Source organism: Sciurus vulgaris (genome assembly GCF_902686455.1).
Source record: "Sciurus vulgaris genome assembly, chromosome: 15".
NCBI lineage: Eukaryota > Metazoa > Chordata > Mammalia > Rodentia > Sciuridae > Sciurus > Sciurus vulgaris.
This window is the reverse complement of record NC_136476.1, coordinates 11,509,917-11,524,432: the sequence shown is the minus strand read 5'-3', so window position 1 is coordinate 11,524,432 and position 14,516 is coordinate 11,509,917. Positions and strand designations below refer to the sequence as shown.

General features: G+C 38.3%; 1 pseudogene across 1 annotated transcript; it reads right to left on the bottom strand.

Annotated features, from left to right (window-relative positions):
* Window positions 1-8,865: 8,865 nt before the first annotated feature.
* Window positions 8,866-12,565, bottom strand: LOC306645598 (transport and Golgi organization protein 1 homolog; annotated as a pseudogene). Its single transcript has 2 exons — window positions 12,385-12,565; window positions 8,866-11,570 (listed from the first exon to the last, which is right to left on the bottom strand). The product of its transcript is annotated as a transport and Golgi organization protein 1 homolog (transcript).
* Window positions 12,566-14,516: the final 1,951 nt, after the last annotated feature.

Sequence of the window (14,516 nt, the reverse complement as noted above, 5' to 3'; positions counted from 1 at the left end):
TAGGGTGGTAGAAAGGTTTTTTACCTCTAACATAGGGCACTCTTTTTTTACCCCAAAACCAGTGATAGTTGGTGACTTATGCTTCATATGTATGACTTACAGAAGTTTCTTTTTTTTTTAATTTGGAAAATTTGCAAGTCTTCAGGAAAGTTAAAGCAACAGTTCAGTGAATGCACCCATATAATCCTCACCTGGGGTCACTGATTGTTACCATTGTGCCCCATTTGCTTTAAGTTATATGTATTATTTTTAATTTAGCAAAATTGGAATTTAGATTTTTTCCAAATTACAAATAAACAGCAATTTATCTCAACACTCTTATTGTAATTTGACTGCAATTGATAGACATTTAAATTGACAGGGTTTTAGGAATTTTTTTTTCACCATGGGTACAAAAACAGGATTTTAGAGTCCACTTCCCCACACCCTACATTAAAATGTGAACCTACCATCTTCTATGCAGCTGCGATACCTCATCTTTCTTGAAAGCACCTCTTGAAATGTGTCTGACACTACCATACCCCTAATGCCTGTCAGAAAGATTGTACAGGATTTCTTCATTGGGACTCCACTTACTTATTTTACACTTTCAGCATAATTTGTAGCAAATGAAATTCACACTACTGGGATGAGCAATTTGAAGAATCAGAGGGTTTGGAAATGAAGCCAGTGATATATTCAGGAGGTACAAAACTCAAGTTCTTGGGAAAAGATGTAGAAATGATTGAAATTACTTGATAAGTGTTACTAAGCACTTAATTTTTGATATTGTCATTTAAGATCTTTGATAGAGAAATTTTACAAATCACATTCAAAAATAAAATTAGAATTCCTTACACATACAATAACTGCAATTTTGTGATGGAAGGATTCTAGATAATGAGTCAAGATTTTCATATTATTATTATTAATTTGTTTTTTTTTTTTTTGTACCAGGGATTGAACCCAGGGATGCTTAACCACTGAGCCATATCCCCAGCCCTTTTTCATATTTTATTTAGAGGCCATGTCTCACTGAGATACTTAGGGCCTCACTAAGTTCCTGAGGCTGACTTTGAACTCCAGATCCTCCAGCCTCCTGAGCCACTAGGATTACAGGCATGCGCCACCACACCCAGCTACATATTTATTAAGGATAAGAATTAACAAAGAAGGTTCCTTATAGACAATTACCTACGCTCTTCCCAGACCATGGTAAACAGCAGCTCTACCTTGAAGATATGGGGCATTATTGTTTATAAACATGTATTTGTGTCATTCATCAAGTACAAGTCATTTAAGTGAAATAATATAAGTAGATCTTATCTTTTACTGATTTTGGGTAGGAAGAGGCCATATTTTATTTCATCTTATAGATGGTCAATTGAACTGGATTTTTTCAGTTGCTTTGAAAAATAATTTCTTATTATGTTAAATATAAATAAATGCAGAACTACTTCATGGTAGACATAGTTACCATCAGTTTTCCTCTCTGCAATGTGGATGTGAATGCAGCCATTTAAATCAGCATTCAGAAATAGTACCTTTTGTCTGCAAAAATTATTTCTTTGTCCTTAGCTACCAGCACTCAAAGCTAGTAGTGGTTGTGTTTGTGAGTAGTGATTAAAAATAAAATTAGTTTGAAGTGACAATGAGTTGACTTTATAGGAAAAGGAAAGGAAATTGATAGTAAAAAGTATAGATGCCTAGTTTAAGAGCTTTTAAATTAACTTATAGAGGGAGTGCCTAGATAAGAGGTTCATTTACAGAATATGATTGCTTCAGCATGCTTTTGCATTTGAAGGGAAGTTGCTAATGAAAATTCTTCCAGACAAAAGTGAAGGGACATCGTTTAATTTTTTTATTTTTTTAATTATTTTTTGTAATTAAAAATCATAAATTTACATAGGGCAATATTGTTTTATTCATTCTGTTATTTTTTCCCTTCCCCCCCACCCCTCCCACCCCTCTTTTCCCTCTCTACAGTCCTTCCTTCCTCCATTCTTGCCACCCTCCTTATCCCTAACCCTAAACCTAACCCTAACCTTAACGCTAACCCCTCCTACCCCACATTATATGTCCTCATCCACTTATCAGCGAGATCATTCGTCCTTTAGTTTTTTGAGATTGGCTTATCTCACTTAGCATGATATCCTCCAATTTCATCCATTTGCCTGCAAATGCCATAATTTTATCATTCTTCATGGCAGAGTAATATTCCATTGTATATATATGCCACAGTTTCTTTATCCATTCTTCAACTGAAGGGCATCTAGGTTGGTTCCACAATCTGGCTATAGTGAATTGAGCAGCTATGAACATTGATGTGACTGTTTCTCTGTAGTATGCTGATTTTAAGTCCTTTGGGTATAGGCCAAGGAGTGGGATAGCTGGGTCAAATGGTGGTTCCATTCCAAGATTTCTGAGGAATCTCCATACTGCTTTCCAGTGTGGCTGCACTAATTTGCAACTCCACCAGCAATGTATGAGTGTACCTTTTTCTCCACATCCTCGCCAACACCTATTGTTGCTTGTGTTCTTGATAATCGCCATTCTAACTGGGGTGAGATGAAATCTTAGGGTACTTTTGATTTGCATTTCTCTTATTACTAGAGATGTTGAACATTTTTTCATTTATCTGTTGATTGCTTGTACATCTTCTTCTGTGAAGTATCTGTTCATTTCCTTGGCCCATTTGTTGATTGGATTATTTGTATTCTTGGTGTAGAGTTTTTTGAGTTCTTTATAGATTCTGGAAATTAGCGCTCTATCTGAAGTATGAGTGGCAAAGATATTCTCCCACTCTGTAGGCTCTCTCTTCACATTACTGATAGTTTCCTTTGCTGAGAGAAAGCTTTTTAGTTTGAATCTATCCCAGTGGTTGATTCTACCTTTATTTCTTGTGCTATGGGAGTCCTGTTAAGGAAGTCTGATCCTAAGCCAACAAGTTGAAGGTTGGACCTACTTTTTCTTCTCTAAGATGCAGGGTCTCTGGTCTGATTCGAGGTCCTTGACCCATTTTGAGTTGAGTTTTGTGCAGGGTGAGAGATAGGGGTTTAGTTTCATTCTGTTGCATATGGTTTTCCAGTTTTCCCAGCACCGTTTGTTGAAGAGGCTATCTTTTCTCCATTGCATACTTTTGCACCTTTGTCTAGTATGAGACAATTGTATTTATTTGGGTTTGTGTCCATGTCCTCTATTCTGTACCATTGATCTACCTGTCTATTTTGATACCAATACCATGCCATTTTTGTTACTATTGCTTTGTAATAGAGTTGAAGATCTGGTATTGCGATACCCCCTGCTTCACTCTTTCTACTGAGGATTGCTTTAGCTATTCTGGGTTTATTATTCTTCCAGATGAATTTCATAATTGGTTCCTCTATTTCTGTAAGGTAAATCACTGGGATTTTAATTGGAATTGCATTGAATCTGTATAGCACTTTAGGTAGTATGGCCATTTTGACAGTATTAATTCTGCCTATGCAAGAACATAGGAGATCTTTCCATCTTCTAAGGTTTTCTTTAATTTCTTTCTTTAGTGTTCTGTAGTTCTCATTGTAGAGGTCTTTCACTTCTTTTGTGAGATTGATTCCCAAATATTTTATTTTTTTCGATGCTATTGTGAATGGGGTAGTTTTCCTAATTTCTCTTTCTGAAGATTCATCACTTATGTATAAAAATGCATTGGATTTATGAGCATTGATCTTGTAACCTGCTACTTTACTGAATTCACTTATGAGTTCTATGAGTTTTCTGGTCGAATTTCCAGGTTCCTCTAAATATATAATCATGTCATCAGCGAACAGGGATAGTTTGAGTTCTTCTTTTCTAATTCATATCCCTTTAATTTTTTTGGTTTGTCTAATTGCTCTGGCTAGAGTCTCAAGAACGATGTTGAATAGAAGTGGTGAAAGAGGGCATCCCTGCCTTGTTGCAGTTTTTAGGGGGAATGCTTTCAGTTTTTCACCATTTAGAATGATATTGGCCATAGGCTTAACACAGATGGTCTTTACAATGTTAAGGAATGTTCCCACTACCCCAATTTTTTCTAGTGTTTTGAGCATGAAGGGATGCTGTATTTTATCGAATGCTTTTTGTGCATCTATTGAAATAATCATGTGGTTCTTAACTTTTAGTCTGTTGATATGGTGAATGACATTTATTGATTTCCGGATGTTGAACCAACCTTGCATCCCTGGGATAAAACCCACTTGATCATGGTGCACTATCTTTTAAATATATTTTTGTATGCGATTTGCTAAAATTTTGTTAAGAATTTTTGCATCGATGTTCATTAAGGATATTGGTCTGAAATTTTCTTTCCTCGATGTGTCTCTGTCTGGTTTAGGTATCAGGGTGATATTGGCTTCATAGAATGAGTTTGGGAGGGTTCCCTCCTCTTCTATTTTATGGAATACTTTGAGAAGTACTGGAATGAGCTCTTCTTTAAAGGTTTTGTAGAACTCGGCTGAGAACCCATCTGGTCCCAGACTTTTCTTTGTTGGTAGGCTTTTGATGACCTCTTCTATTTCATTGCTTGAAATTGATTTATTTAAGTTGTGTGTGTCCTCGTAGTTCAGTTTAGGTAATTCATATGTCTCTAGAAACTTGTTGATGTCTTCGAGGTTTTCTGTTTTGTTGGAGTATAGATTTTCAAAATAGCTTCTAATTATGTTTTGTATTTCACTCGTGTCTGTTGTGATATTTCCTTGTTCATTCCGAATTTTAGTAATTTGAGTTTTCTCCCTCTTTCTCTTTGTTAGTGTGGCGAAGGGTTTATCCATTTTGTTTATTTTTTCAAAGAACCAACTATTTATTTTGTTAATTTTTCCGATTGTGTCTTTTGTTTCAATTTCGTTGATTTCGGCTCTGATTTTAACTATTTCCTGTCTTCTACTACTTTTGGTGTTGGTCTGCTCTTCTTTTTCTAGGGCTTTGAGCTGTAGTGTTAAGTCGTTTATTTGTTGGTTTCTACTTCTTTTGTTGAATGCGCCCCATGAAATAAATCTTCCTCTAAGTACTGCTTTCATACTGTCCCAGAGATTTTGATATGATGTGTCTTTGTTCTCGTTTACTTCTAAGAATCTTTTTATTTCATTCCTGCTGTCTTCTGTTATACATTCATCATATCATAGTGTATCATTTAATCTCCAGGTATTTTACTGTTTTTTATTCTGTCATTTATTTCTAATTTCAATCCATTATGATCTGATAGAGTACAAGGTAGTATCTCTATCTTCTTGTATTTGCTAATAGTAGCTTTGTGGCATAAGACATGGACTATTTTAGAGAAGGATCCATGTGCTGCTGAGAAGAAAATGTATTCGTTCTTTGTTGGATGGTATATTCTATATAAGCCAGTTAAGTCTAAATTGTTGATTGTGTTATTGAGATCTATGGTTTCTTTATTCAGTTTTTGTTTGGACATTTTATCCAGCGGTGAGAGAGGTGTATTAAAATTGCCTAGTATTATTGTGTTGTGGTCTATTTGATTTCTGGAATTGAGAAGGATTTGTTTGACGTACATGGATGAGCCAATGTTCGGGGCATAGATATTTATGATTGTTATGTCTTGCTGATTTATGCTTCCCTTAAGCAGTATGTAATGTCCTCCTTTATCCCTTCTGACTCGTTTTGGCTTGAAGTCCACATTATCTGAAATGAGGATGGATACTCCAGCTTTTTTGCTGTGTCCGTGTGCATGGTATGTTTTTCCCATCCTTTCACCTTTAGTCTATGGGTATCTCTATGAGATGAGTCTCTTGCAGGCAGCAAATTGTTGGATTTTTCTTTTTGATCCATTTTCCAGTCTATGTCTTTTGATTGATGAGTTCAGGCCATTAACATTCACGGTTATTATTGTGATATGATTTGTATTCCCAGTCATTTGACTCATTTTTGTTTTTTGACATGATTTGGTTTCTCCATTATTTGGCTATTCCTTTAGGCTAGTTCCTCCCATTGCTGATTTGAATCGTTGTTTTTCATCTCTTCCTCATGGAATATTTTGCTGAGAATGTTCTGTAATGCCGGCTTTCTTTTTATAAATTCCTTTAGCTTTTGTTTATCATGGAAGGATCTTATTTCATCGTCAAATCTGAAAGTAAGTTTTGCTGGGTATAAGATTCTTGGTTGGCATCCATTTTCTTTCAGGGCTTGGTAAATGTTGTTCCAGGCCCTTCTAGAATTTAGGGTCTGGATTGAAAAATCTGCTGATATTCTTATTGGTTTCCCCCTGAATGTAATTTGATTCTTTTCTCTCATGGCCTTTAAAATTCTGTCTTTATTTTGTATGTTAGGTATTTTCATAACAATGTGCCTTGGTGTGGGTTTGTTGTCATTTTGTGTATTTGGAGTCCTATAAGCGTCTTGTACTTGGTTTTCCATTTCATTCTTCGGATTTGGGAAATTTTCTGATATTATTTCATTGAATAGATTGTTCATTCCTTTGGTTTGTTTCTCTAAGCCTTCCTCAATCCCAATAATTCTTAAATTTGGCCTTTTCTTGATATCCCATAATTCTTGTAGATTCTGTTCATGATTTCTTACCATCTTTTCTGTTTGGTCAACTTTGTTTTCAAGATTAAATATTTTGTCTTCAATATCTGAGGTTCTGTCTTCCAGGTGTTCTATCCTATTGGTTATGCTTTCTATGGAGTTCTTAATTTGGTTTATTGTTTCCTTCATTTCAAGGATTTCTGTTTGGTTTTTTTCAGTATCTCTAACTCTTTATTGAAATGATCTCTTGCTTCCCGTATTTGCTCTTTTAACTGTTGGTTGGTGTGATCCTTTAATGCCTGCATTTGCTCTTTCATCTCCTCGTTTGCTTCCCTGATTAATTATGTACATTCTGAACTCCCTTTCTGACATTTCTTCTGCTGTGCTGAAGAAATAGGTGTTGGAGAGGATGTGGGGTTTTATTGATATAGTATCTAGGTTTGTTTGGGACATTTTCTTCCCTTGTTTTCTCCTATTGGTCAGATGTCAGTGGGACTTTGTGATATTGCAGAATTCTTCTGTTGGCTTATAGTGTCCCTGTAGATTTCCAGTGTATCACCTTCCTGCCTTCAGTAGCCTGAATTCTTGGAGTAACTTGATAATGCAGTGCTTCCAAAGAAAGCTGCCCCTAGCCCACTACTGGTTCCAGGACTTGGAGCTGGCTCTGTGTGGAAAGGCTCTCATGGGGGTCCTGCTCTGAGAAGCTAGCCTGGAAAGGCGCTTCCTGCTGGAGGGAGATGTGTTGCTTGGGGAAGTCCCTGGCTGCCCTGTCCTTGTCCCTGAAGCAACCTGCGGGCAGGAACTAGCCGCGCTGGCTCAGGGACTTGGAGTTTGGTTCTGTGCAGAAAGGCTCTCACTGGGGGGCCTGCTCCAAGAAGCTGGAGAATCTGGCCCTGTGGGAGGAGCCCACCGCCGGAGTGCGCAGGGCTGCCTGGGGAAGACTCTAGCTGCCTTGCCCTATTCTAATAAGCCGCCTGAATCCGGGCCTACCGCCCGGGCACAGCTTCACCGGGTGGGGGAGACTCACCCCGTGGCTCTATTTTAATCTGAGTCTCTCAATGCCTCCCCTTCTTGAATCCTGGGTTCTGGAGCGACTGGAGATGCAGTCACCCTCTAGTCCACCATCTTGGATCACTGATGTGGCTTTTCCTCGTTTTATTTTTTAAGCAGTAAAAATATAAGAATATTTTCATATTCAGGTACATGAAATAATTCTGTATTGCCAAATTTACATATCTATATTTAGGAGTGATTTGTAATGCCTAGAGTGCTATTCCAGTGGGCATTAAATGTAGACTTTAAACTGACTATAAATAAAGATAGTGCCTTGGTTGTAGTACAATAGTCTAAAGAGCGAGACCCACCATAAATGTGGTTAATTGAGGTAAACTGCCATTTAGTCAATGGCCAACCTGCAGGATATCAGTAAAGAAGAGTGAGACAACAATCCTGCTATCATGGGATTCACATTTAGTGCCTATTAATCATAAACAAATTATTTTAAATATTTCTAATGTGGCATGAACTAAAATACTTTGCCATTTCTCAATTTTTGTCATGCTTACTTTTCAATTGTCAATATATATTCTCATATTATAATATCTTAATACCAGTAACAGTATCATTTCTCTATCATGCCTGTTTTCTATCCATACATTTCTCAGAAGCTATCAATGTTATTAGTCTTATTTTTCCTAACAATATTCTGACAGACGTTAATGTTTATAATCACAGGCACATGTACCACACCACACACACACACACACACACACACACACACACACACACACTACATTCACACCTCACAGCTAGTATTGTTATATAAATATACTGTTTCTTACACTCTTATTAAATGTACATTAAAGATAATATCTTACGTAAAAAAAATTTAAAAATAAAATAAAATAAAATTAGTTATCAAGGCAGAGATGTCTGAGGTGATGAGGGTATGGCAAAAAGAAAATTTAACATACATACAGAGATTAGTGGGGCACTTCAGAAGTATGCATGGAATGGCCACCATTGCATTCTAGGGCATTAGACGCTTCCGCTGTACCTGCTGATGGGAGAGCAGTTTTCCAGGTAGTAAGTAGCTCAAGACTGAGCAGATCTGTCACTTGCCAAGCTCTGAACATGAGAGGCACAGCTGAGGGGAAGGGAAAACCTACCCAAATAGCTTCTGCTCCAAATGTCATCCTGCCTGCTCTGTTAACCCCTTTTGCCCCCTTTGAGTGATCTATAGTCCCATTTTGGATGCAACAGATTCTAGAAAGTGGCAACATTGATGAGTTTCATATCTATTAAAGTCTGCTTATAAAATCTATTATTTTTTAATTAATATTTTTTATGAACTATTACCACAAAGAACTGCAGCAAGAACGGAAATAAGCTTATGATCTTTGAGTAAACATTTTTAGCATAACAGTCTGTGACCAGATATTAAGAAAGAGAGAAAGATCGAGCTTATAAACACCATTGCTCTGTATCAACTGGAATATACTCAAAATAGGATAATGGAAATACATGTTCTTAAAGCATTTCCACAGGAAATGTTCATATTTTATGACATTCTAAATCATTTAGCAATTATATATGCTACATTAACTAAAACACAGGTATTCCTTATGGCACATTTCAAAGTTGGACGGATACTTTAGCTTAAGAGGTGATCATTATTTAGAGGGGGAAATGATAGTTTTGAATTTTTTGACTCAAAAATGCCTACTGCCAAGGCAGCTTAGTTCTAAAAACAAACCCTTAAAACTTTTGGATTTAGAAGCCAATAATCCCTTAGCACAATGAAGAGTGCACAGTCCACATTCTGACTAAGTGTCAGAGGTCGTGGTTATGGGCTCCGTTTTAAAGCCTGCGAACAGTCCTGGCTACTGCTCTGAGAGTCTCTAGAGTGAAGGTGTTAAGTCTCTTGCAACAGGTGATGGTGAGTAGTCTTGGGGACCATGGGTTGGGGGTGGTAATCGGGTACCAGGAATGAAGTACTCTATTGAAGCAAATGAACCTAAAGGTCTAAATGGTGTGGGTCCTGGTAAAAATTCCTGAAGGTCAAGAGGCAGATGCCGTTTTCCAGGTGGAACACCTGGTGCATATTCTCTTAAGCCTAGTGGTGGACGCACACCAGGACCAAATGGTGGAGGAAGTGGCCGAGGCCCTAAAGGCCCACCAAGCTGAAGTGGCTGTCCATATCGAACAGGTGGTGGTAGAGGCCCTCCCCCAGGGGAGCCCATGAGAGATACTCCTGGGAAAGGAGGGGGGCCCTTTGGTAGCCATATTAACCTTGCCCTCATCCATCACCTTGGCTGGAGAAGAGCTTCTGGAGCTGCTGTTCACGGGAGCTGGACCACATCCTGGGTCAGAGGCAAAGGGTTTCCCAGATGCCTCAGGAGATCATCAAGGATGAGGTAAATGTCCATCCATTAATCCAAATTCACTTCTAGGCATATCTCTTCAATTAAAAGTAGCAGAGAGAGGTCTCCCATCTGGCTCTGCTGTCAGTGGAGGGGAACATTCTGCACCACTCACAGGGGATGGGCCAAAAGAGCCATTCTGGCTCCGTGGACCTCTCCGGGGAGGGTTTTGTGTATTTGGTCTTCCCAGTATTGGTTTTACAATCACAGGTTCATCTTGCCGCATTGCCATCTTTGGGGTCATTTCCAATAATTTGTGTCTCAAATTAGCAGCTTCCCTTTTCTCTTCAGCTACCTCTCTTTCTGCAGCATGAGCTTTGAGCCAGTTATCATGAGCTTTTCTCATGAGTAGCAATCTGGTTTTCTGTTTTCTGTAAGTCTTCCTCCATTTCTTCAATTCTCCACTTGTAAGTTTTAACTTCCTCTGCAGCCCAAACCGCCTTTTCATCTGCAGCTGACAGCTGCTGTTCTCTTTCTTGTCTCATACTCTTCTTGACTCAGTTTCTTTTGCAGAGCCATCTCCTGCTGGTACAGTTCACTTAAAATCTCCACTTTCTGCCTCAAAGTTTTGCACTCCTCTTCCAGCCCAGCTTTAGCAGACTGTAGTGAATTGCGGTCATCTTCTAATTTATTTGGTCTTCTAGGTTACATTTTGTGGACATTGAGGCTCTTAGCTTAAGTTGTAAAAGTTTTAGATCCTCTTCAACTACTGATATTGCAGTTTGTGTCCGAGAGACATCCATCAGCTGCTTAATTTGATTTTTCACCTTCTCATTCTTGTCACTTCCTACTTCTCCATTGGCTAATTCATCTGACTCATCTCCTCCTTTATTTTGACCCTCAGATTCCGATTCACATTCTATTTGATTCAACTGTGTAATACAATTAGTCAAAGCATTAATATTATCATCTTTGTGATTAAGAGCTACTTCTAAATCTTTCTGGGACTTCTCAAATGATTTTATTTGCTCACTGAGCTCAGCATGTGATTTACTCCGGTCTTCAATTTCCTGCTGCAACTGCTTTTTCTTCTTCTTAAGCCTAGCATTTTCTTCCTGAACCTGATGGCATTCAGACTTCACCTTCTCTTCACTAAGCTTAGCTTCATTAAGAGGAATTTGAACCTCTGAAAATTCTGAAGCATTCATTGAACTTTAACTTCTCTCTGTAGATTTCTTGTTTTCTAATATCAAGTCCTGATTCTTGACATTTTGTTCTTTCTCAGATTCTAACATAACATGAAGACTTTTAGCTCTGTCATCAAGAATCTCATTAGTTTCTTCAAGTAGCTTGAGTTTACCCTTATATTTAATTACTTCATCAGAGACAATCATATTTTGTTTCTTGGTTTCTTGGACATGTTTCTTGGATTCCTTGATCTTCTGTCCCTAATTTGACAATTTTTGCACCAGACCTTCATTTTCTTTCATGATATTCTTTAACTTTTCAGAAATTTGCTGTTCAGTAACTTGATATACTCTATCTTTTACAACAAGAACAGTTCTCCAGAAGAAAATGGCAAATGAAACAATTCCCAAGAAGACAGTGAGAAATACAGGCTTCCATGGTAGTCCATAAAAATCAGGCCCAGGCTGAACATCATTGGACAATGTGGCAACTAGCTCCTCAAAATTCTCTAACAGCTTCTTCAAGAGATAGGATATCTCACTGCCAGCAGTGTATATTTCTTGTTTGCTTGCAGTGTTTTCAAGTATAATGAGTCTAAATACTTTAAAGGGAGCATATATTTCCATTTGTAATAGGCCCTACAACATCATATGTCTCACACCTGGCTAGAATCCCTCTGTATAGTACTTCTCTCATAGATAACCCGGTTTTTATGAGTAAAAATAATTATGTAAGACAAGAACTTAAATATATGATAAAACTAATTAATTTTCTGGCTACACATAAAACCACAAGGATAATGAATAATACAAATAATGAACTATTTCTCTAAGGTTTTAAATCATTTTCATTCTACTCTTATATAAACAAAGACAAATGACAAGTAATTCCAGCAACTCTAGAAAACTGGCTTAGATAAACTACTCTGAATTTAACTTCCTTCTATAAAACTCAATGTCTAATTCTAAATGTGTGCACAAAGGGCATGTATTAAACATCAGCCTTCGCTCCAATATTCTACACCACCCTCTTCAAGTATTCGAGATAACTCTCATTCTGGCCCCAGCTCCCAAGTCTCCATATGGACAAGACCTATTGTGACGTTAGCTGCATTTAGGAACATAACAAGGGGCTTGTCACCTCTAAGTATTCCGTCAAAAAGTGCAATGAGGAAAGCTTCAAGTACACTCTCACCAGCCTCCCTTAACAATACAGTTTGGTCCTGCCTGCCTGGGGCCTGACACACTCCATTTCTCCATCACCACGTCAATCAATGCACCCACTCCGCTCAGAACTCAGCCACCGCCTACCACAGCGGGGGTTCCTCCCTATGAGGGCTGCTTAGAGCGCCGACAGGGGTCCCAGAAGCTCGGGGTCCCCCGGGGAAACGGCGACAGAAGGCACGGTGGCAGGTACTGAGTCCATTATGTACTGACAGCTGAGCGGAGAGGATGCTTGCCTGCTGAACAGCACAGGACTCAGACTTCTTCCACTGTTTTCTACTTCCGAAGGACCCAGCGCAGGGGGTGGGTACTGGGAATCTATAAAATTTATTATTATTATTATTATCTTTTTTTTTTTTTTTCAGTGCTAAAGTAACAAACCCAGGGCCTCAAACATGCTGAGCAGGCAAGTGCTACATCATTGAACTACACTGCTAGCCCCCAGATTTCATTCTTTTTTTTTTTTATTGTAAACAAATGGGATACATGTTGTTTCTGTTTGTACATGGAGTAAACAGCATACTATTTGCGTAATCACACATTTACATAGGGTAATGATGTTTGATTCATTCCGTTATTTTTTCCTTCCCCCCACCCCTCCCACCCCTCTTTTCCCTCTATACATTCCCTCCTTCCTCCATTTTCGCCCCCCTCCCACCTCCCATTATGTGTCATCATTTGCTTATCAGTGAGATCGTTCATCTTTTGGATTTTTGAGATTGGCTTATCTCACTTAGCATTATATTCTCCAGTTTCATCCATTTGCCTGCAAGTGCCATAATTTTATTATTCTTTATAGCTGAGTAATATTCCATTGTATATATACCATAGTTTCTTTATCCATTCACCAGATTTCATTCTTAATACATATTTTTAAATGTTGAGGGCTTGTCAGAATACTGACTTAATTTTTTTAATACATTAAAACCCAAACTAATGGTGCACACCTGTAGTCCTAGATACTTGAGAGGATGAGGTGTTAGGTAAGAGTTCAGGACACCAAGATGGCAGAGGGAGGGTATAAGAAGGATGCCACTAGACAAGACAGGGATACAAGAAATGGAGTCGTGTCCCAATTTACAATAAACCATTACCTCAATAAGGTCCTGCCACTGAGGATTCATCACCATGAGAACTCCGCCACAGTTTTGGTATTTTAAAATGACCAGTGCGGGTCAAGTGGGCAGTATTCTAATCAGGTATCACAAGGTAACCAAGAGGGACAAAGGGAGTAAGGTCATCAATCAGCTCTACATAGGGAAGAGAACAGCTCAGTTCAGCATAATTTCCAGATATCAGACCTTGAGTCTCTCTCTTGCTTGGCCCACTCTGCTCTACCGTACAGAGTGCTACATCCATCTTCACCGTCAATAAACCTGTACTTTGCCTGTGACTTGTGTGTGTCTCGTTCAGTTCTTTGTTCAGGACATCAAGAATCTAGACCCCAACTGGACATACTGAGGATAACAGAAGCAGGAGGATCACTGGTTAAAGGCAGCCTCTACAACTTAGCCAGGTCCTGTCTCCAAATAAAAGATAAAAAGGGCTGGGGTGGGGCTGGGGATATAGCTCAGTTGGTAGAGTGCTTGCCTCATAAGCACAAGGCCCTGGGTTCAATCCCTAGCATAAAGCACCGCTAGGTGCAATTCCCAGCACCAGTGGTTATAGTGGGAATAAGTCACCATTTATCCTACAACAAACTACAAAATTTATAGACAAACTGGGGATGTGTGGGACCTCGGTGAAGAAAACAGAAGAACCATAGAAATGAGAAAATGCACTGTGCTCTTAGCTGATAAAGTTAAATAGTTTAAACATATACTGTTTTTCCAAATTGGTTCACTGATAAATCAAGTCCACTAATTTTCCTCAATTGATTAAGTTAAATTTCCTCTGAAACAAAAATCTGCAAGAATACCTAGGAATGTTTTGAACCAGGAAGGTAATAAAGCCTTGAAATACTAGATGTAAAGCTATATTTTAAAGGTGTAAATATTAAAATGTACTATTAGTTTCCGTTGAACTCTCAGACTGCATTCAGTATGACTGGGAATAGATGATAGTATAAATGAAGTGTTGCAAAGGAATCTAGAAGCATAGGAAGGAAAAAGTACTTTTGGAGAACATAAGATTAATAACATCATAATGTACACCAAAGTTCAGATGGGTTGAAAATGAAAATGAGCTAGAAGGATATATTAGCGACTATCTTTGGATGTGATGGAATTTTCCAAATAAAAGTAATGGAAGGGCTGGGTGTGGT